Here is a 25,364-nt window from a genome sequence, read left to right as displayed (position 1 = left end):
CCTTTCATTTCCTTTCCTTTTCTTTCCTTTCCATTATTACCTTTTCTTCCATTCCCTTTCCTTTCATTTCCTTTCCTTTCCATTCTTTTCTTTTCTATGCGTTGCTTTGCCTTTTTCATTCGTTTCCTCGCCTTGAGTTCTTGTCTGGTTTTTCTCTTATCAACTCTTGGGGTTCATTCGCCGTTGAGCCCAATAAACTCCTTGCCTTAGCAGATACCTTCCTCTAAACCTGCTGCCAAATCCATGAGTCAATTCGAATGCTTCCTGAGGCCGGCGCATGGTCACACATAGCATAACAAAACGTATCAAAGAAGCCTGAACTGTATTCATATCTAGGTAAAGCAAGAGCTCACAATTAATGAAGTTTAAGCAACAATGAATCTTGATCTAAATGCAAGTCTAACGAATGCAAACAATATTGAAACCGATTTATTTGCAAGACGAGTATTTGATGAAAGGAAAGTATTTAATAACAAATATCAATCAATTTCTGAATTTTTCTTGCGTAAATATTGTGATAATTCGCTATAAAAAATTTGTGACTGTACACAAATAATTATTTACGTATTAATTCAGCTAAAATGAGCCATGGAAGAGAGTGCAGAAAAAAAATAACTTGTGCAGTAGGTAAATGTGTGTGTGTGTACATATGTATGCATATATAAAAGTGTGTGTATAGGTATGTGCTTTGTAGTATTAAGTAAAAACAAAACACGTAAATATGTATGTGGGGTGTATGAAATTTGCATGTTTCGCCATAGGCCAGAGCACTCATCATCAAAGTTAAATTGATTTTTTAGCAAAACCATATTTGTTGGAGCTTTAATAATTTATTTTTACAGTTTTTTTGTATATTTAATTTTTCTATGCTTTTTTGTTATAAATGACACGCTTTTTATTTTTTATTTTGTTCGGTACGATTATGTAAGTGTGTGCTTACGAATACATACACTGCAAAAACTGCGATTAGTCTAGGATGAATCTGGGGTCAGTCGCAAAGGAGTATTCGACTATATTTTTGATCTCTTTATATCGGCTGAAGTGAACAATAACAATAAATGACATAGCACTAGAACATGGAACTGAAGTAAGATAACAAGCTCCTATGAAAGCAACACTTTGACTCCATGACAACTACGGCCACGTCGTCCATCATTGCATGCAACCGTGCAGCAGGCAAAACATGCGGTGCATCCCACTTGTCCTGAGATGAATTTGTACCAAGATGGTAAACCCCATATAACTCGAGCATCGAGAAAAAATCGAGTGACACAGAGGCAAGTGCTGACTTAACTCCAAAGACTGGTGTGTGCACAACAGCGCTAGAGGCTATATTCGACCAACTACGCTACATATAGTGATAGAACAGTCAGCAAAGCGGACCCTCATGAATATTGCGAAGGATAGCTTGGGCAAAGGAAAAGTTATATCATCCCAACTAAAACAGAAGATCCAAACCTCTCAACTACCGAGATATGTTATCCTTAGTTAAGTAGTCTTCCAGAAAAGACATAAAATGGAATTGGAATTTACGATTACATGGAATTCAGCTAGACTAGAACGAATGCAAAGCCTACACAAGGTAGTATGGTACACAGATGGCACAAAAACACGAGAAAAGACTGGAGCTGAAGTCTTTTGACCTAGAGGCAAAATATCAGATCCTCTGGGTGTACACCCAAGAATATTTCAAACAAAAGTATACGCTATAAGTAAATGTGCAGAACTGAACCTTCAACGCGGATACCCAACGAAACCGTTGCCATACTCAGCGATAGTCAACCGGTACTCAAGGCAGTTTCGGCATAGAAAATAAAATCAGCACTAGTCTTGGACTACGTGGAAAAGCTTAAACATCTGTGAATGCGCAATATAGAACTGCTGGCTTGGATCCCACACAACAGGGGGGTGGAAGGTAATGGCAAACACCACCTAGGGGCTTGAGGACTCATATCGGTAAACATTATGAGTAAATACGGCACATGAGAACACAGCCGTATGAAGTCAAAAAACACAAGCAGGTCCTCAGTGAACTCCACAGACAGGCGTCGGACCTCTATGCCAGGAATTTCCCGATGAATCTTGTACTCAAAGAACAATACCCAAAACTAGCAGAAGAGGAACGCACTCTCGCCATGGAAACGCGAGTCAATCTAGCTTAACTTCGATCTGGATACTGTAACAGGTTAAACTTTTACCTATCCAGAACCAACCCCGACATACAGAACATATGTCCTGCTTGTAATGTGTCCCCACATGACACCAACCATCGCTTTAACTGTATTGTGGAATCAACGCCTCTAACATCCCTCTCATTATGGTTCACCCTGTTGAAACAGCAAGTTTCCTTGGACTCCCATTAGAGGATATTGATGACAATTTGTGATCGGCCGCAACTATTGGATGGGGCGAAGTACTTCTACAACAACAAGAACTGGGTAATGGCAGGCGTACAGTATGGCAGAGGCAGCGACTGCACGACTTGGTCCTAAGCTGCTTCTGCCAGCTGGTCCAAAGGAGATTGGAGACATTTATTGTTGGAAGAGAGAGCGCTAAGATAATCTAAGTTAACGTGAGCTGTAACATCTATATTTACAGGAATTGGACATACAGTCAATGATACCGGCCGATTCTGTGATCGTTCAGCGGAAGATATATAATGCGACGCAATCTCAAGACGTGTGGGCCCGCCATGGCGAGAGCATTCCCCCATTCAAACCCTTAAGGTAGGGGAACAACTAGGCTTCATTAAGGAAGTCGGCTTGGATGAGGTGTTGTGAAGGAGATGAGGGCACTATAGACCAGTGGTCGCAGTGCAATCCTCAACAATTATCTATCCATCTGTGGATTGGAGTGTTTGAGCATGTTCTATGGATATACTAATTGTATCTGTTTATGCCCTATGTGTAGTATCGAACAGGCCTTCTTTGTACCCGTACGGGTGGTATTGTACAGACCCTGTTTGGATCACTATAGGCACGGTGGGACAGATTATTTACTCTTCTTTTTGCACCGCTATTGCTAATGTCAGAGATATCCGCTTTGTTCACCTATGGGTACATTGGGACAAGTTTTCCAAACAGTAGACAACAGAGATCAGCTGCAGACCACTCTCTTTGGCGATTAGTCATACGATTTTTTGCAGGGTTTATATGTACCTTTATACAGCTTTATGTATATATGAGTATTTAAAATTTTCAAATCTAAAAGTGTGAGAAATCAGGAAATTCAAATACAAATAAAAGGCAAACAAAAACAAATCAAAAACAATAAATAAACAAAATACAAAATAAAGTACAAATCAAATAAAAATAGGTAAAATTTATAAAAATTGAACAAAACAAAAGCTGCGCGCACTCGCCACAATATAAACGCATTTAAATCAAATTATATGGCAATAAAAATCAAACACACAAACCAATGGGACAGTCCAAACGCTCGGCCAGTCAGCGGCTGTTTAATTTTGGCGCCGAAGGGGCAACGCGACGCCCGCTGTTCATGTATTGGTTGTGAGACAATTAAGCGTTGGCGTATAGCAAAGTGCATGGCTACAAACTCATCATATATATGTATGTATGGGTGTGTGTATGTGTGTAGTGTATGCCTGTATGCAAGCGAATATACAGATGCAAACATACATACATACATGCGTAAATGAAAATATTACAAATGTGCAATTGGGTGCTCTGCTGATTTTTATGGGGCTCTATTTATGTATATGTAAATATAACGTGGCATAGGCACCTCTGCGAGCACGCACACATACATACACATATCCATATTCATATATGAATGCAGATATGTTCGTATCCTCTTATCATGCATAAGTATTTGTATCTATGCGTGTGTGTGCAGGTACATCAGCAATTGCCTACGGTGCTACGGTGCGTATGAGCAACAAAAAGCTAAGAGCAAAGACAACAAACTACGAACTGCATAAAACTTTGGTATGGCTCAGTGGCGTAGCAAAGGGGGGCAGCCGCACCGGGTGTCACCTTTTTTGGGGTAACACCCACCCGGTCTCTCAACTTTAAGAACAATGTACAAACACAAAAACAATCGCTAGCACAAAAATTTCTTTTTCTAGGATTCCCTCACTAGCTCAGCTCCATGTATAATTCGGGGATTTCCGCAACAAAGTCTGACGCTGTCTTGGGAGATTCCCCGTCCCAAACTCGCGATCTTTGACGTCTCAGTTGCAACATTTCTCATTTGATCCATGAAGTGTGTTTTGTTGGCGTGAATTGTTAAATTGTCTCTCCAAGATGTAGCTTCATTGTTCGAGATCGTACAAACTAATGCTTTTCTTGTGGCGAATACTGAAGAACTGAAATTAGCTACATCTAAATTTACTAATTTTTTGTTGAGGACTCAGAAATCGAATTAGTTTTGGACATACCAAGACTGCGAAGACATTTAAAACCCGCTAATCTTACGTTTACTGAGTGGGGGTCTCTAGATTTTTTAGAGTTTATTGTAGAATGGGATTTTACAGAATCTCTTGCTAATGTTATGATTGCACTGAAATTGTTCATGACGGTTTGCGCGTCCGTAGCTTCATTCGAGAGAAGTTTCAGTAAATTAAAATAAATAAAAACTATTTGCGGGCAACAATGACCCAATCGCGGCTTAGCAATCTTGCTATACTAGCCATCGAACACGAGGCAATACAAAATATAAATTTCGATGAAGTAATTGCTGAGTTTGCAGCTGTTAAAGCTAGAAAGAAGAAAATTTAATTGTATAACAATTCCTTTTCTATCTCAGTTATTAATGCGTTTTGTTATATCTTAAATATTATAAATAATAAATGATCCATGACCCTTATCATATAAAATTTATTGCTTTTTACTTTCGATAGGGTGACATCACCAACTTCCGCACGGGGTGCCACCCAAGGTAGCTACGCCACTGGTATGGCTTTGGCCAAACTAGATACGCGCATGCCTACCTCGTAGGGAAACTTCCTAATTCTGAAATGACGATCTAATAATTGCATTCCAAAAAGTTTTGGATAACTTCTCATCAAGGTCATCTAAAGCATGTGAAAGATTCCAATGTGGTAGCGCAATGGGAAGTCCCCTAAAATAGATCCCAAGACAAAATTATTTAAACCTTTTTTCTAAATACCTCGATCTGACCGCCTTCCAATGGAACATTGTAATAAGTATTGCACTCGCTTTGATCTATGATTTAAATTTAAAATTTCAAGTCTCTGGCTTGCCGGAAAGTTTCTTAAAAATGGAAAGATTCGGATTTTAAAATGAATTTACTACTTATAAAAGTCAGTGAGCCAGGCAATCCCCGTGGAAGCAATATAGTCTAAGGACCATTAAGAAAGGAACACGGAAAGTGGTGGAGTAATAGTGAAAAGTCACTTGTATTACAATTTTTCGTTCGAAAGATCATAAAAAAAGGCAGTAGACAGCTTTTAAATTCAATCAGGTAGAAGGTAGTGCCGGACTTGGTGACTGATATCAAGATAGAAAGGACAGTAATCGCCTGACTTATGCGGTTTATTACCATGCCGTGCTACAAAAGTCGGGAACAGCCATCATCGAATGGATCAAGAACATATTCATGCACACCACTTCTGAAAAACTACTCGTGTCATTTCCTATGTTAAAATCAGATTGAGTGAGATTATAAAAAGCTCACAATTGCACATGACCAACCCAACAGGGAAGCCGTGGAACTGATCCCGAGGTTGCAAGGTCTCGAAAATCATGGGCACATTAGACAAAAAAGGACTGAGGGGACTGTGGGCTCATGATTGGTGTTGCTTTTGACATTGTTAACTCCGTAATGGTTCAACTTGAATAGCCTAAGGGAGCTCCAGTTTATTAAGGTAAGTTGAACTGATGAGTCAATTATGACCTCACATGGACAAAATTGTCCATAGCGTTACCAGACCTTGTTTGAAGACCAAACAGAAAATCTCCAATTACGCATGACTTGTATTATAGAATAACGTTTTCTATGATCTTACCTAATTACCACATCTAGATCTGGCAACTATGTCACCCTTAGAAGCTGGAGCCTTAACCTCGCGAACATATAAAATGGGCACAGAACGCGCCCAGCCGTTTCTTCGTGAAGCTCGCACTTCATACCTCTGCTGCTACTGACAAGGCCTCACATATTAGCATTTGACCAAGAAGGCGGTGTTCAGTTAGTGGATGCATCGTGAGCAGTCAATCTTGTTTCTTTAGAGATATGAAACACTTTGGGAATCTAACGTCGTAGGATTTTTTCACATGATCTTAAATATTTTGCAGCCCCGTGCTTCTGTCCACGTCTATCCTGCTTGGTTTAATATATGCAACTCCTGTGTCCCCTAGATTCCTCACCCCAAACGCACTGGGCCGTCTCCCATCGATTCATCGAGGGCTGCAACCTGAATTACCAACTCATCAGCTTTTCCGCTAAATTCCACCGACATTGAACCCGGCATAGATGTATGTTTCGGCCCGAGAGAAGTTTCTACAATGCTGCTTTCCAGGACACTTCTTGATGAAGTATTGGTAAGATTATTACCTTCACCGTCTGACTATCAAAATGTATATTGACGCGACTGCAGCTTAAGCACACTTCCTTCAAAATATCTGCTGCCTTCTTTACGGCTACAATTTCTTCCTGAAAGCCACTGCAGTGACCTGGAAGACTGTAGGATCTACTTATATCTGGATCGACACATTAAACAGCAGACCCGACCACTTCCGTTGATTTAGAGCCATCGGCATACACGTCATAGTTTTTATGCCATTTCTGCACATCCCAAAGCTCCGAGATCCCTTTCGCAGCTCAGGCGTGGAATCAAGTAGTCCTTTCGCTTTTCATTTAATGTCGCTATACTGCTGTGGCAACTTGGCCTGAACTCAAACTGCTCCGATATCTTGTTGCAATTTCTATCGCTATATTTTTTTGGCCACAAATTTTGCAGGTGGAATGTGCTGCTCAAATATTTTGGAAAACGTACCCTTTCGTGTGGCTGCCCACCAATATAGGATCTCAAAGTAAAGTACGGGTTTGATAATTGCGGTAAATACCCAATGTGAGAGCTAAGGCGATAGGTCCACGTGCATCTAAGCATCCTCTTGCATGCTTACAGTGTCACGGAGGCTTTCTTCTTCTTCCTCTTCCACATGCAATTTCCACGACAACTGACTATCTAGTATCATTTCTACTTGTACTTTTCTTGTTGGGTTACCTCACCAATATTAGGCTTAACACAATTAGGGACCATATATTTCTTATTAACTGATATTATCTTCCACATTGACGGTTAACTCGACCCCAGATGCCTAGGCATGTGCATCTCCAATCGCCTGATCCATCAGTGAGCTGATTGTTGGAAGATATCTGCCACTTATGGTGACTGAAGCATCTGCATACGTCATTAGTTTGAAGGGTAATCTGTCGAATCGCCTAAGCAATTGGTTGCTGACCAGCGTCCAAAGCGTTTGTGATTATACCCCACCCTGCGGCGTTACTTCCGGCCTTCATGCCCTTTACATTCACGTCGACTTTATTTATTTCCATTTCTATGATTCAAAGCATTCCGGTTTATTGTCGCATATCAAATGCATTAACCATAGTCCTCATAATTTATGCTTTTGTTGTTGACAATTATAACGGTACACCTTTTAACCAAACTGATTTCATTTGAATTTACCTTCACACATTCACATTTCCTATTCATAGCTAATCTTGTGCTTGCATGTTCATGCTCATATTTATTGTTGTAGTTCTTACAGTAGCACTAATATAAATGAATTCTATTATTGGCCATGTTTTGTCTTCCCTGATGTTGTGCAATCCTTTCGCAGGCTCCACTAAGCCTTCACCCCTCTCCTTGCATATTTAGTTGGTGACTCTATTTTACATTTACTCTGTCCTGGGCTCTGTTTGTTGCTGTGTCAATTTCATTGCATACTCGTACAGCGCAAACATACAAACTTATCTTAGCCGATACGCACACATACTTACAAACTAATAAACAAATTACACGCACAAGAACTCTTTTATCACACCAGGTAAATTATAGCAACAAAAAGTTAGCAAAAATTTTGTGCAAAATTGAGGATACAAATATAGGCAAAATCAAAAGCAAAAACAAAAATGTAAAAAATAAAAAAAAAAATAAAAACTGAGCTCGAAACGAAATTGCAGCCAAACACACCTACGTACCACCGACTAGACGGAATTGTATGTGTTTGTGTGCGTGCGCTCACTCAACCGCAAGTGCTGATGTGAGTTTTTTCACAGAAACTATTTGCAGGCATCCACACACACACACATACAAATATGTACATTAACATACATGAGTGGTATATGATCACACAAAAGGGCATACCCCTTTTCTATGCATGCAAATGCCAAATATGCAAGCGTGACACCTATTTCCCTATAATAGTAAGTATGTTTGTATATGTGTGCATAAAGTGGTGGCCAAATAATTAAGAGCAAGAATTAAAAAGTAAGGAAGGCTAAGTTCGGGTGTAACCGAACATTACATACTCAGTTGAGAGCTGTGAAGACAAAGTAAGGGAAAATCACCATGTTGTAAAAAGAACCTAGGGTAACCCTGGAATGTGTTTGTATGACATGTGTATCAAATGGAAGGTATTAAAGAGTATTTTAAGAGGAAGTGGGACATAGTTCTATAGATGGCCGCCATTTAGGGATATCGCCATAAAGGTGGACCAGGCCTGACTCTAGAATTTGTTTGTACGATATGAGTATCAAATGAAAGGTGTTAATGATAATTTTAAAAGGGAGTGGGCCTAAGTTCTATAGGTGGACGCCTTTTCGAGATATCGCCATAAAGGTGGACCAGGGGTGACTCTAGAATTTGTTTGTACGATATGAGTATCAAATGAAAGGTTTTAATGAGTATTTTAAGAGGGCGTGGGCCTTAGTTCTATATGTGGATGCCATTTCGAGATATCGCCATAAAGGTGGGCCAGGCGTGACTCTAGAATTTTTTTGTACGATATGGGTATCAAATTAAAGGTATTAATGAGGGTTTTAAAAGGGAGTAGTCCTTAGTTGTATATGTGAAGGCGTTTTCGAGATATCGACCAAAATGTGGACCAGGGTGATCCAGAACATCATCTGTCGGGTACCGCTAATTTATTTATATATGTAACACCACGAACAGTATTCCTTCCAAGATTCCAAGGGCTTTTGATTTCGCCCTGCAAAACTTTTTCATTTTCTTCTACTTAATATGGTAGGTGTCACACCCATTTTACCAAGTTTTTTTCTAAAGTTATTTTTGCGTCAATAGACCAATACAATTACCATGTTTCATCCCTTTTTTCGTATTTGGTATACAATTATGGCATTTTTTTCATTTTTCGTAATTTTCGATATCGAAAAAGTGGGCGTGGTCATAGTCGGATTTCGGCCATTTTTTACACCAATACAAAGTGAGTTCAGATAAGTACGTGAAGTGAGTTTAGTAAAGATATATCGATTTTTGCTCAAGTTATCGTGTTAACGGCCGAGCGGAAGGACAGACGGTCGACTGTGTATAAAAACTGGGCGTGGCTTCAACCGATTTCGCCCTTTTTCACAGAAAACGGTTACAGTCCTAGAGTCTAAGCCTCTACCAAATTTCACAAGGATTGGTAAATTTTTGTTCGACTTATGGCATTAAAAGTGTCCTAGACAAACGAAATGCAAAAAGGGCGGAGCCACGCCCATTTTGAAATTTTCTTTCATTTTTGTATTTTGTTGCACCATATCATTACTGGAGTTGAATGTTGACTTAATTTACTTATATACTGTAAAGATATTAACTTTTCTTTTAAAATTTGAATTTAAAAAAATTTTCTTTTAAAAAGTGGGCGTGTTTGTTCTCCGATTTTGCTAATTTTTATTAAGCAGACATATAGTAATAAAAGTAACGTTCCTGCCAAATTTCATCATGACATCTTCAACAAATGCCAAATTACAGCTTGCAAAACTTCTAAATTACCTTCTTTTAAAAGTGGGCGGTGCCACGCCCATTGTCCAAAATTTTCCTAGTTTTCTGTTCTGTGATAGGGGTGTTATCAGCGTGTTCAGAGTCTGTTTACAATTTGTATAGACCTTAGGTCCCATTGCTTGTGATAAATCAAATTAATGTATTATGTTCTTCAGTTCTACTGTAATTACTTACTTCATTATATCACATTTATATTTTAGGAAAAAATGTGACCTTGGATCTGTGCATCGGTAAAGGTTCGTCCGTACCCCATTTTTGCTTGGGCGGCGGTCATTAATCTTGTGTTCCTTCTACTTATGTTGACGTTTACCGCCACTTATTTCATCTACGCTCTTCAGTAGACGTCAAAGTCTGTAGTTGTTGTTACTTCAGTTAGTGCCCTATCGTGCTTACTTACTGGCGTCAGTAACTGCCCTGCCTACCTCAGTTAACGCTCATTTGCATGTGTATATGCATGGCCCAAGCATACTGTGGTTCACTTGTTCACGAGAAAGGCGAGGGCCGAACCTGTTTTATTACAGCCAAAAAACGGTATGACGAACACAGTAATAACAACACAAAGGTAATTGCTGATCTGTCCCGTCTTCTCATTAATTACCAAAATGTTCGTGGTTTACGATCAAAACTTCTTCCATTCTTCCTTAATTCTTTCAACTTTTCTGCACAAGTTGTAGCTTTTACGGAAACCTGGCTAAAGCCTGATAATTACAATTCTGAGGTTTTTTCAAATAAATATGCTGTTTATCGGCGTGATCGCATCTCTAGAGCGGGAGGTGTCCTTATTGCTGTTGAATCTAACCTATCGTCTGAGTTGATTTCGCAGGACAATATCTCTCATATCGAATTCATAGCAGTTAGGCTTTCATTCGGTAGCTATAGCGTAATTGTTTGCTGTTCGTATACACCACCTCGTTCGGATATGAATGTTTATGCTAGTCATAGCTCGGCCATCTGTGATTTGCATTCGCAGTTGGGAGACAACGATCGACTTGTTGTTGTTGGTGATTTTAACTTGCCAACAGTTAGTTGGGTTAATATAAGTGATTCAAACTTTTTAACTCCCACTGCTCAACATGAGTTTCTCAATTGCATGTTAGACTCATCTCTTTTATAGATTAACAATGTTCCAAATAGTGGAAATAAAATGCTGGATTTAGTATTCGTGGATGGCTCGGTGGGTACTGCCCTTACGCGAATACCACCATTATCCCTTCCAGAAGACCCTCTTCACCCTACGCTAGATATATCACTTGATATCAGCCTACCCCGTAGGATTCAAGTACAGTCTCGTCCCCGATCTAGATGCTTCTACAAAGCGAATTTCATTATGTTCAATGATCTGTTGGCTTCCCATGATTGGTCGGATCTCTATGCTTGCACTGATGTCGATTCGGCTATCTCTATTTTTTTACAGTACGCTTGATGGCTTCTTTGATACCTGCATTCCTACTCGCTATACCCTATGTTCGAATAAGCCCCCTTGGTTTTCAAGGCAACTTATCAGACTTAATAACATTAAATCTAGGCTTTATAAGAGGTTCAAGAAATCTGGAGCATCTGCAGACCTCTCTAAATATCTAATAGCTCGTTCTAAATTTCACCGTCTTAATCAGCTTTGTTATAAAAATTACTTGAGTTGTTGTAAAGCCCAATTTTTTAGAAATCCCAAAAAGTTTTACAGTTTCGTAAATTTAAAGCGGAAAACTTCTGGGTATCCTTCCTCATTAACCTTTGGAGGTAAAAAAGCTTGCACTGATGACGACGTTGCTGAACTATTTTCTGAGTTCTTTAAGTCCACGTATTCATCCAGTGGTTTTCATTCCCGTCAATATCCCTATCACTTAGATAGCTCAAATTACATTAGGAATCCTGCTATTGATGGTAATATTGTTCTTCAGAGTCTTCAATCTTTGAATCCCACCTTTTCTCCGGGACCGGACGGTGTTCCTAGTTGCGTCCTTAGGTACTGCGCCGAAAACATGTATGAGCCTATTTTAAAATTATTTGAGCTATCTCTGGGATCTGCCTCATGCCCGGCACTTTGGAAACAGTCTTTTATTATACCCCTGCATAAAAAAGGTAGTAGGTCAAAAGTTGAAAACTACAGGGGTATTGCTAAACTTTCAGTCATTCCTAAAGTCTTTGAACAGATTGTCACCAGTCAACTGCAATATCAGTGTTCTAGTCTTTTATCTGCATGCCAACACAGTTTTATTCGTCAAAGGTCAACCACTACAAATTTGCTTGTATTCACCTATATAGTTATGGAAGGATTTTTAGCGAACAAGCAAACGGATGTCATCTACACGGACTTCAGCAAAGCATTTGATACCGTCAACCATGAGTTGCTTATTCATAAGCTTGATTTACTGGGCTTTCCGTTTCACCTATTAATGTGGCTGAAAAGCTATCTTTCTAACCGGACCCAAAAAGTCCTGTTCAAGTGCAATCTGTCGGAATCGTTCGGAGTTTCCTCCGGCGTACCCCACGGAAGTCATCTAGGCCCTTTGCTCTTTGCCCTTTTCATTAATGACTTGCCACAGACAATATTATATTCCCATACTATAATGTATGCGGATGATGTAAAACTTTGCTACACTTACTGTCCTACCGATTTGAGTTCCTTGGATCTTCTTCAGGCCGACTTGGACTCGTTCCAATGTTGGTGCACAACAAATTTATTAGCTTTAAATTGCTCTAAATGCAAGCATATGACATTTCACCGAGTGAAGCCAGCATTGAAATCTTATGTAATAGATGGTACGCCTTTGGAGCGTATATCTATTGCAAATGATCTAGGTGTCCTTTTTGATCCGAAATTGAATTTTAACATGCATATTTCATCTATAGCCAACAAAGCGTTGGGTTTACTTGGATTTGTTAAAAGATGGGCTAAAGAGTTCGATGATCCGTACCTCACTAAGGTTCTTTACACATCGCTGGTTCGTCCAATACTCGAGTATTGCTCATGCGTTTGGTCCCCTGTTTCTCAAAAGCATATAAAGCGTCTTGAGTCAGTTCAAAAGCAATTTTTGATATTTGCATTGCGCGGCCTTAATTGGGACTCAAGTCTCCACCTTCCTCCATACAGAAGTAGACTTCTTCTTATTAACTTACCCACTCTGGAAAATCGGAGAATATTACTGGGGGTATTGTTCATCCATAAGCTCATTATTGGAGAAATTGATTCTGCGGACCTCCTCAGCCGCTTGTTTTTTGCGGTTCACCCTAGAGTATCCAGACACTACGTTCCTTTCTATTTACCCCTTTGTCGACGAAAGTTTGCTAAAAATAATCCTCTTCTTATCTGGTGCGCGCACTACAATGACTTGTATAGCTGCATCAGTCTTGAATGTACTTTTGCCACTATACGTAATGCAATACTTGCCTATCTAATTTAAGAGATACAAGCTAATTTAATTTGCCGGCATTTTATTCCTTCGATAAAAAACAGGAACTATTTCGCTTAAGGATGGAGGAACATTTATCAACATCATTAAGAAGGAACAAGACAGTACTGTGTTGATTGGAATCTGGTGCATTCCAACAACGTAAAAAATATGCTTTTTCATGAGTCACTGACCGGAATCGTATGCATTCCGGCAGTATAATCTTATGGGTCAGGCATCGAGCTGATTGGAATCCGGTGCATTCCAACAACACAGGTCATGTTACTTTTTTATGCCTTGTGATGGCGTATCCTCATTACACTACTCTTAGCACTGCCGGATTCCCGTGACATGCTGATTGGAATCTTGTTGCATTCCAACAGGGAGATTGGAATCCACTGCATTCCGATATCATGCTGAGCGGAATCTGATGCATTCCGCCAGTATAAGATTTCGGCATAAGATCTTATTTCTACTCATATTTCTTATTATTATTATATTTTGAAATTAAATAGTAATGTTCATTAATATTTCTTTGTTTTATAATATAACATTGTTGAAATCTCGATATATCTTAAATTTTATCTTTTGAGTTGTATATTTATATATCTTTTATATAATGCAGTCGACCATAGTTTGTCGTCGACTTTAAATAATAACTAAATAAATAAAATAAATAAATAAATACGTTTGCACTGCGTAAACTTGCGACGGTCGTGCGCAGACTTACGGTAGACTATGCTGAACGCCGTCACTACGTGGCAAATGTCTTTCCAATTGCGTTGGCACATAATAAGACAGTGTTGCTACGATTGCGGTTGTGTTGGGGTAGTTGCATGTTGAAGCCGACTGTTGTATGACGCACGTGTCTTCCGTTTACGGCTCGTGTTATTGATGTAAAATGAGCTTCGCAGTTGTTAGGTCCTCACAATAACTAAAAGTGATTATTTTTTATAAAAGATATTTTTACAAAAGAATACGGAAATAATATTAATGGGAAATGCAGACTACTGCTAGAACTTTCTAATAGTATTACGTATCTCAAGATTATACTGGATACGAAACCATCTGGAGGGATGAAGACGGTTGGCGGAACGATACCCTTATAATGGGTAGTTTTCTGGTGGATAAAGCTTGGCATCACTATACATATTTGCAAAATTGCTAGTGTCTGGTAAGCTCACTGCGGTTCTGACTTCTTTTAAAAGAATATAAGCTACCAAAGTATACGTTTCCCTGCATTCAAAAGCTCGTTGTATGTCACAGCGATATATTCAGTCTTCTAGGGGAACAAGTCTTCATAGAAAAGGACAAGAATTTTTTAATTAACTAGAATAATTTTTCTTCGCCAAAACAGTACATAAAATTCAGACTAGGCTCCTAAGCGAAAAAGGCTTCAGTGTCGCTGTCAGCACTTCGTAAGCTGCAATCTAAATAAAGCTTGAACAAATTTGCTTTCATACCCTGGAAACTTAGACTACTAGGTTATTTTCTAAAGCCTTCCTAAAGTGTTTGTATAACTCCTTTGATTTTAAAATTGGCTTATCAGGTAATTTGATTTTTTTTACTGAAAAAAAAAAAACTGAGGGAGACGACAAGATAACAAACAGATCGAAATTGGTTTAAGAGCTCCTCGAATTAAAAGCCTCCCCAAAACTCTTGTTATTGGGATATTGGAACGACATAGTGAAGGGTGCTATGAAGATCTATAAATAATAAAAAAAACTACATCAGACCATGATTTTTTGGTAAAGATCAGGAAAAGAGGTGGAACTCAATCGATATTCTTCACGGTACTGCATGTTGATCTATTGGTCGAAGGGTTTTTGCCGATTGCAAGAAAAATTAGGTAGTTCATTATGAGTATGGGCTCACAAAACTTACCTGTTTGGTATATTTTGCTGCAAGTAGTTCTGTTCGGGTTTTTTCACAATCCGTTGTGTATACATCAAAAAATCCTAGTTTTTGAAAAAATATACGATAATTCTATTAAAAAGGTACCTAAAAGCATGCAAGACGAAGACACCAGTCCCTCAAACTGACCCCTCTAATTAAGCGCCAGGTATGCTTAAGAGCATACAACTATTGTTGCGGTCACTGCACAGTGGTTCGGAAGTGAGTTTTTTCACTAAAACCAAATTTTCCATATTTTCTCTGATAAGCTTATTGCGAGAAAACCAACATTAAGTTTTAGAAAAAAAATTTTCAATTGGAAAACAATTCTCGCGCCTCGATGAAGGTTTTGCAAACACTCCGATTGTTTTTCTGCTATGAAAAGTTGTTCAGCGAAAACTCATGTGCCGTTCGGAGTCGGTATAAAACATGCCAATTTGTAGAAAAAATTAAAAAGCTCTTGAATAGTCTACTCAACTTTCAAAGTGCAGTCGATATCGCAGCAAATTACCAAGAAATGTATGTGGAAAGACCTAGGAAAATAGAAAAGTAAAGTTGGAGCATTCGCTCATTATTAAAATTGAGCGAAAAAATACTCTTTTAATATTATATACAAGCAGATATTTCAGTTAAAACAAAGCATCATGGAAGACACTGAAAGTTGATCAAATTATAATTTTTTTCAATAGCGCCAATCAAAACTTTTCCCTCACACTTTGTCACATTAATGTAAAAATTACTCATACGTCATGTAGCCCAAATATTAAAATTTAAAGAGATTTTCTACTAACATAGCGTATTCCTTATGAAAATGACTAATTAAGGTAAACATTTAATTAAGCATACGCTCATCCACGATACTCTCCCTTAAATTGTACTTGGAACATTTGCTTGCCCTCAACTGTAGACTCAAATATGTGCGTGCGTATAGCCCAGTTTGTGTAGCCTGCATTTGTTTTAATTAATAATAAAAATTGGCTAAAAAGCTTAAAAAAGGCCACATATTTACATATCACTTTTAAAGCTTTCTCACTCATACATACTTACATGTCTTTTTATTGCTATTTCATTCGCTCGCTTCCGCTCTTCTTTTATTAGGCATCAATTCATGCCGAGCTGGCAATGCACCTACCTTCAATTTCACATATAAACACACACACTCATATGCATCTATGTATTTCTACACATCACAACGGAACGCACAATTGCACAAACTTTTCATCCTCATTCCCCTTAGTGGACAATCTCACTCTCACTCTCGTCACCCTTTTTTTGCTCGTCCTTCTCTCACTTACACTAGTTATTATGTATGATATGTCATTGCTTTGATTCTTTCATTCTCACTCTTTCTAACATTTGTTGGTCTAATGTGAATGGTGTTTAGGCAGGATGCCTAACTTTTCCGCATCTGATTGCGACCCCCCCAATGCAACTCTGCAAATCGATACTCGATACTCGAATTAATTTATAACCACCCACACCATCACCCTCATGCATGTGCATGCATGTACATGCACGTGTATGTGTGCTTTTAGTCAGCACTCATGCATATGCATGTCGGGGTTGATGTGTGGGTGCCTTTCCCCTCCAAAACGGAGGATTTTGCGGGTCAACGGTTGTAGCTTGCTATACAACCGGCCTCTTTGATTTCAACAGCCAACCAGAACGCATCTGCCGCCAACGATCTCTGCCGTTTATCAAAGGTAATATTAATTCCTGTATATTTAATACCTACCAATAAATATAACAGCTTTATTATAACGAGAAATCTCGTCTTCTCCTATTTATTTTCAAACACACCCATTCTTTGAGATCGACCCCGGTGCGCCCACCTCTCCAGGATTAGACGCACAGCGGCCGAACATTTGTCAAGAAATGTCCTTTGACAAATGAAGGCTTCGAAACAGCCTGGAAAAACCTATGTGAGAGATACGAGAATAAACGGATTCTCGTGAACTCACAACTACAAATTTTGTTTAATTTAAAAAAGATAGATAGTGAGTGCGGCAGCTCAATCAAAACCTTACAGCGCGACATAAATAATTGTTTAGCATCCTTAAAGACACATCAGATTGACGTTTCAAATTGGGATGCGATTATTACCTATTTATGTTCGACAAAATTACCTGAAAATACGTTGGCTCTATGGGAGCAGAGCATTGACCACAAGACGGACATATCCAAGTGGGAGGATATGGACAAATTCTTGTCAAATCGTTTCCAGACACTTGAAACCGTGTCTGGTTTTACAGGAAATGCCACTTCTAAAGTGCAAAAATCAAACACGTCGCGCCAGTCGACGGAAAACCCTACAAAAAGACTTGGTGCTTTTCAAACCAAAGTAACCAAGCAAACACCAAAATCAATGTGTAAAATGTGCAAATCTACGGAGCACAGATTACGCAACTGCTCACGTTTTTGCGATTTAAACCCTGTAGAAAGGATTAAATTCGTCAAATCCACCAATGGCTGCCTGAATTGTTTATCCCCAGGACACACAGTGACGAGGTGCACCAGTTCATACAACTGTGCCAAATGCCACTCTCGTCACCACACGCTCCTGCATGCGGACACACTTCAGCAACCGGCGGGACGAAATCCCTTCAAAGATGCGGATAATGCCCCATCAACTTCGGCACAGGCAAGGAAAAGACAGGAATCGGGACAACCACCTTCCTCTGCAAATCAGAATGTCAAATCCTGCCATGCCAATTCCAGCACAGGCGTGCTATTAGGAACTGCTCGCGTACACATTCACCATAATGGTACCGACTTCTCCGCGCGGGCATTAATTGATTCTGGGTCTGAATGTTCCTTTATAACTGAAAGACTGAAACGCAGAATCAATTTGCCAGCGAGGAAAATGCATGCCCATGTTTCAGGCATCACAAATGCGGTGTCAGCTCAGGTGAAAGAAGCATCCAACATCGAACTACGTTCACCAGTGGATCCCTGCTTCAGCCTGACTACACCCGTACTAGTTCTAACGAAACTCACTGGGAATCTTCCATCCTGCCATATCAACGCAATGACTATGCAGGCATTCCCAGACTTGATTTTGGCAGACAAGAGGTTCTACGTCAACGAAGACGTAGACCTCATACTGGGCGGAGACATATATCCCCACATTATAATGAGCGGTATAAAGAAGAATGTACTAAACACACTCTTAGCCCAAGAGACAGTGTTCGGTTGGATACTAACCGGTCGTATCGAATCACCGAATCCAACGAAGAGCATTATGTCTTTTTACAACGAGGTTGCGTTAGACAATCAACTCAAAGCTTTCTGGGAGGTAGAAAATGTACCCAAAAATAAAATATTGAATGAGGATGAAAGGTATTGTGAACAACTATTTAAAGAAACAACGCAGCGAAGTGAGAATGGAAGGTACACTGTGTCACTACCATTCCGGCAGGATTACCCTAACAATATTAACTTAGGACCATCCCTGAAGCGTGCATGCTCTCAATTCTTCCGGAATGAGGGGCGGCTAATAAAAAACCCAGATTTAGGAAAAGAATATGTTCGAGTGTTGTCAGAATATGAAACGCTCGGACATATGAGAAAAATTGAAAAGAATATTCCATCCGACGATTCGGATAATTATTTCCTGCCCCACCACGCCGTTGTAAAAGCAGAAAGTACAACCACCAAGGTACGCGTAGTATTTAACGCCTCGAGCCCTACGGCCAACGGCAATAGCTTAAACGATATTCTCCTCCCAGGCCCAGTTCTACAAGCCGATCTACCCATACTTATCTTACGATGGAGACTATACCGCTTCGTATTCAATAGCGACATCGAAAAGATGTATCGACAAATTTGGGTGAACGAAAATCACACCAAATTTCAACGTATTGTGCATCGCACTTCCCCGAATGACCCTATTAGTCTTTACGAATTAAAGACGGTTACCTTCGGAGTGAACTGCGCTCCATATCTCGCGATCAGAACGCTCCGACAACTAGCAGACGACGTCTCAAACTCGCACCCTACAGCGGCTAGCATACTGCGAGAATACATGTATGTAGATGATGTGTTAGCGGGTGGACATACGATCACATCGACTATTAAAGCCAGAGATGAAATTCGTCAAGTCCTACAATCAGCGGGCTTTCCACTTCGCAAATGGACCTCCAACTCAGAGGACATTCTAAGGGACATCCCCAAAGCAGACCTGCTCAATGAAAACTTCCTGGCATTCGAAGATACCAGTTCAGTGAAAGCATTAGGTATTCGATGGAATGCCCTCTCCGACTTATTTTATTTTCAAGCAGGGACGCTGGACAACCCGGAAAATATTACGAAGAGAGCGATACTATCAGCAATCGCCAAACTTTTCGATCCCTTGGGATGGCTGGCACCAATGGTCATTGTGGCAAAGATACTCATGCAAAGTATTTGGTTGGAAGGCACCGCTTGGGACGAACCAGTATCTACCAGTACGCTGGAACGATGGAAAACCTTCACTGACCAATACCATGAAATCGATAAAATCCGGATACCTAGATGGGTCAACCTTTCACCAGGAACCGACATCGAGATCCATGGATTTTGTGACGCATCCGAGAAGGCTTATGCAGCAGTCATTTACATGCGCGTCAAAACGGATGATAATGTCTGCACAAACCTACTTCTAGCCAAAACCCGAGTAGCCCCAGTGAAAACTCTTTCTCTTCCACGATTGGAGCTTTGCGGAGCCGTGCTGTTAGCGGAAATCACCGAATCAATTCTCAGGAATCTCAAGTTGGGACCAGTGAAAGTGCACCTGTGGACGGATTCAACGATCGTCCTCGCATGGATAAGGAAACCGCCCTGCTCCTGGTCAACCTTCGTCGCACATCGGATCACCAAGATCATCGACATGGTCGGACATAGGGACTGGCTGCACGTGAACTCAGAGTCCAACCCAGCAGATTTAGGTAGCAGAGGATTACCTGCGTCTGAATTGGTCAACAATTCGTTGTGGTGGCAGGGACCTTCTTGGCTGCAAGAAGACACTTCCCAATGGCCAGCACAAGAAAGTGACTACATCACCTCCGCAGAGGAAAAGAGGGCAAAGACCTGCGCAACAACAACCGTCAATCCTACTGATATTCTTCAACGCTTTTCCGACCTACCTAGGGCTCTACGGGTCTTATCATACGTTATGAGGTTCTACCGAAGAACCCACCCCGAAACAAAAAATTCATTCCAGGTCATGTCGCACCTAATCTCCCCTGATGAAATTAAGGCCACTACACGACTTTTAATTAAAATCTATCAGAAACAACATTATAGTTCCGAATATAATTATCTAAAGGCCGGAAAACCAATTGCAGAGAAAAGTGCAATACTTTCACTTAATCCCTACTTAGACCCAGATGGCATCATTCGGGTAGGAGGGCGACTCGGGGCGTCAAAGGACTTAGCCTTTAATGAACGCCACCCAATCCTCCTCCCATACAACTGCAGGTTATCCCGTCTTACAGTCCTAATGTTTCATCAACAAAGTCTGCATGGGGAAAATCAACTCATGTTGCGTCTGATACGCACCCAATACTGGATACCTAACATCAAAACCATGATTAGGGCAACCATTCATAATTGCAAAACCTGCACTATTCACCGAAAACAGGCGCAGTCCCAACTCATGGGCACCCTTCCCTGCGAACGGACTACTTTTACCCGCGCGTTCACCAATACCGGGGTAGACTTTGCGGGGCCTTTCGACATCAAAAGCTACCGCGGTAGGGGATGTCGACTGTCAAAAGGCTACGTATGCCTTTTTGTCTGTTTCTCCACTAAGGCCATCCACTTAGAGGCCACTAGTGACCTTAGTACTCCATGCTTTCTCGCAGCCTTTGCGCGTTTTATCGCGAGAAGAGGATGTCCGAAAAACATCTACTCCGACAATGGTACAAACTTTGTCGGAGCGTCAAGATCTTTACGATTCGAGTTTAAAGCCTTCCTGGCAGAAAGCCGAGACAAAACAGTCTCAAAGTACAATCATCAAGCATTAAGCTGGCATTTTATTCCCGCCGCTGCTCCACATATGGGCGGCTTGTGGGAGGCGGGAGTGAAGAGCTTCAAAAGCCACTTCAAAAAGATCGCGTCTCCCCATAAGTACACCATGGAGGAGTTCCAAACCCTTTTGTGCAGGATTGAGGCGTGCCTCAACTCGCGCCCACTCACCCCAGGGTCGAATGACCCAACGGACCTAGAGCCACTTACCCCAGGCCATTTCCTCACTGGCAGCCATCTACTGGCTCCGCCGGAGCCGGATGCTAGTGAGAGCCCTGCCTCGATGATCAATCGGTGGCAGAAACTCAAAGCCCTCCATCACACTTTCTGCAAGCGATGGAAAACCGAATATCTATCCGAACTTCAAAAAAGAGTGAAGTGGAAGCATCCCAAACAGAATATAAAAGTGGGAGATCTCGCTGTCCTCAAAGAGGACAACTTATCTCCCAACGAATGGAGGTTAGGTCGAGTTGTCAACGTACACCCCGGCGAAGATGGCCGAGTACGCGTAGTCGACCTCAAAACCGAGAAGGGTCAAGTCAGACGACCTTTAGTCAAACTGATCCTTCTTCCAACCGAAGAGATGGATTGCTAGAAGGCTAAGAGCTCCTCCTAACAATCCCTCCGCTCCTCCATATCCCTACTTTCAAAAAAAAAGAAAAATGAACCCCAGCTCTCGTTCACCCGGAACGAGGCCAACAACCGTAAGGCAGATCGGTTATCTGCCACAGAAAACAAAGGCGGTCGGGTCATTCGAATTTAAAATTTTCAAAATTTCAAAACCCAGCTCTCGTTCACCCGAAACGAGGCCAACCAATAAGCTAACGCAGATCCGATATCTGCCAAAGAACATAGAGGCCCTCGGCCTATTTTATTTCCAATGTTCAAGAAACAACCCCAATTCTCTCGCTCGCCCAGAGCGGGAACACCAGAAAATCCCCAAATTCACTCGCTCCCCCGAGCGAGGATACCAGAACCCTAACGCAGATCCTCTATCTGCCACCGAATACCTACGCACTCGGCCACCGGCGCGAGGCCAACATAATTTAGCAAAATTCATCCCAACACCTACAATCGTGAACCAAAAATTCACAACCCAACCAGCAAAGCGGAACGTTATTTCCAAACCCAGCTTACAGACAGGCCTGTTGGAAATTTAAGGAATTCTGCCTCTATTGGCAACTACAACAGCAACACCAGCGATCCCACCACCGATGCTGAATCAACAGCATCCAAAGTCGTGGATTCCTGAAGCTGGGGGGCATTCCGTTGCCCAGGTTGTAATACTCATACCAATAAATTTTAATTCGTTAAAGTTTCCAGTCAACCTTTTTCCTTTTGGAAAAGTTTGCTCAAAAAATATTTAAATATCAAACCCCAACATGATTAAAACCCGTTCACAGTTAAAAGCAGTTTCTGTTTGAAAATTCAGGTATCGTCGTCAAAATGTGACTATGTCTGAACCATTGTACAATTAAGATCTAATTGTTGTAGCGTAATATTTGACTGCGTCCACCGTCATCATATTGCGAACATATTTCAATCGCTTAGGGTGATATATTTGAGTCATTTTTAAATATGACTACCATGCATTGGTTTACAAATAAGATACTAGATACATAATAAATAATCTTTATCATCCGAGAACTTCAAAAGTGATGCCACTTTGTGGTTTTCAGCTTTTGATCCTAAAAAGGATTCATATTTGATTATCTCTTTGGTTCTATTTTATGATAACTCATTATTTGGGCAGAAGGAGTAATCACATTGTATTGATATATGGGGAAATTCAAAATTTAAGCACCTACATGCTGAGTGGAGGTAGTTCAAGCAACTACGGTTGAAAAGGCGAATCTTGTATGTATCTAAATACAAACGTATATGATTATACATATATACTTATGCGAACAGTATAGGTAAGACTCCATTGGTGACCCCAAGTCCCAGTGTTCGTACGAGGAAACAACAAACACAAAACCGAAATATCCAACGCGCTAAAAAAGTGCGAGGTTGGCCTCTTATAAAAATGGAAATGACACTACGTATAAGGTTGATGATATAAGGCAAGTTTTTATTGCAAGGGACAAGTCAGTGATGACTCCAACGGCGTTCATCTAGAAGAAGCACCGTGTCAAAACAATACAGTCCTAATGACAATGATCACCGCAGGTGTAGCTTATATGGCATGAAGTTGACTGAGAATCTTGAAGACAAAAACAACCCTAATCGTGGTAAAAGGGTAACGCCAATATCGCTGCCTTGAGTTCTCGTTAGATATATCAACCAAAGTTGAATTTTGTCTTTTTTACTCACCCTCATCTTCGCCACAGTATATCAGTGGTATGACCTCCTCTCATCACCAGGATGCTGCAACCGTTGCAGCAGCAGCCGCTGCCACCGTGGCTGATAGATATTTCCACAATCAAAATATTGAATAACCAATAAAACCAGCCGCACTGCTTCATTAACCTAAATGAAACGAAATATTCAAAGGAGAATCTAGCGTCATATGGCAATATGCAATAACTTACTTGTAGCCAATGCTTTTGCTGCATCTCTGTCCCTTCATCGATCCTGCCATGGGAATTTCCTTCCTCCTCCCTATCTTGCAATTTTTTCACCTCTACCAAATGCTATCAATTTCTGATTTTAGTAAATGTGTATAAACGGAGCCGGTACCTTCGCTATAGTGAGTATAGACTTTAGTAAACCCTGTGTTGTCTTTAATGACAAATTTACGATATCCTTCAACCACACACTCTTGCTCATTATTTAAATAATGATCCTGAGACACGACCATTTCCGGTTCTAATAAATCACTAATAGGTAGTTCCTCCCCTTCCCTTATTTACGCTCTTCTGGTATTTCTTGTAAAATATGTGCAACACTGAGACAAAAGTCCCATTTACGTGCTAAATAATAATAACGATGCCTAACATTGGGTATGAACAATTGTGTTGGACTGAGAATGAATTCTCGCCAGTAAAGACCACCCAAGTGTAGAACTTTAATGAAAGATTCATGCGCCAACGACGTCTCAGAGCCCTTTACATTTTCCATAAGCACGTAGTCAATGCTGGTGCAGTGTGGTAAGATGTTGCAAATGTGATGCAGTGCATCGGAACGCTTATCCGCAACACCCAAACGGCTTCCCACCCTCGTATGCGGTTGGCAGGGTGGCGACATCAGTATTATATTTACATTCATGTTCTCTCTTTTTTATGTGCCGCCAGACTTTGTACATTGTCGTTGCATACTGAAGTTGCTGGAAGGTTGTGTTCATATACGGCACTGGCATGTGCGGTGATGTCCATGGCAGCGACTACTGTGCCTTCAACATCAGATGAACTTAATGCAAAATACCGATGCCATTGAAGAGTTCCAACACGCGTGGGCCCAGTCCCAGAGATAATCGCACTACTATTGTTTATTATGCCCCGCTGTGTCTCCAGCAACTCTTTGAGTATTTGTCGTACACAATATTTAGATCATGCGCCGTATCGTTATAGTCAACGCTCAGGGTTTATTATTTTTCATATTCCCCTACGATCCCATTCATTGGTGGTACACCATCTTTACGAAAAATGGAAACAGGTAATCAAGCCGGTCTTGCAACTATAACACTAGAGGCCTCACACTTACAGCGACACCTTAATAAGTCCTAGTATTTTTGAAATTCTTTCGAACCACCATCCGCAATAACAAGTATACTAATTGCCTTGGAAATTTCGCGTACGAAATCTGGATGTGCGTGTACTGCTCCAGCTGCAATGCCAGTACTAGCAAAGCATGCACTAAACGAATCGCTACCCCCCTACCAAATTTCATCGAGAAGGCCTTTGGGCAACCCATACTAACATCTAGGCATGCAATGTCGTGCTCGACTAACTTTCCCATGCTCAAGGCACGTTCCGCAGCGCTGGTACCCAAATACAGTGCGACCTGTTGGCGTTCAATTGAACCGATACGAAATACAATTGTACCCCCACTCCGATCTAAAAGGTCCGCAATGCCTAAAGCGAGCTTAACACGCCGTGTGAAATCGTACTGACAGAATATGTAAAACGACCACCAACCAATGA

The 25,364-nt window shown here is 40.7% G+C and overlaps 1 protein-coding gene and 1 pseudogene across 3 annotated transcripts in view; both read right to left on the bottom strand.

Annotated features, from left to right (window-relative positions):
• The window catches only part of LOC137236496 (zinc finger protein rotund-like), a 371,834-nt gene that overhangs the window by 125,053 nt on the left and 221,417 nt on the right, over positions 1-25,364 (bottom strand). The gene's annotated exons all lie outside the window — the stretch shown is intronic.
• The window catches only part of LOC137238597 (tRNA (cytosine(38)-C(5))-methyltransferase-like), a 16,112-nt pseudogene continuing 14,337 nt past the window's right edge, over positions 23,590-25,364 (bottom strand).

The sequence above is a fragment of the Eurosta solidaginis genome, chromosome 1 (genome assembly GCF_040869045.1).
Source record: "Eurosta solidaginis isolate ZX-2024a chromosome 1, ASM4086904v1, whole genome shotgun sequence".
Classification (NCBI taxonomy): domain Eukaryota; kingdom Metazoa; phylum Arthropoda; class Insecta; order Diptera; family Tephritidae; genus Eurosta; species Eurosta solidaginis.
This window is presented reverse-complemented; position numbering and strand designations above follow the sequence as displayed.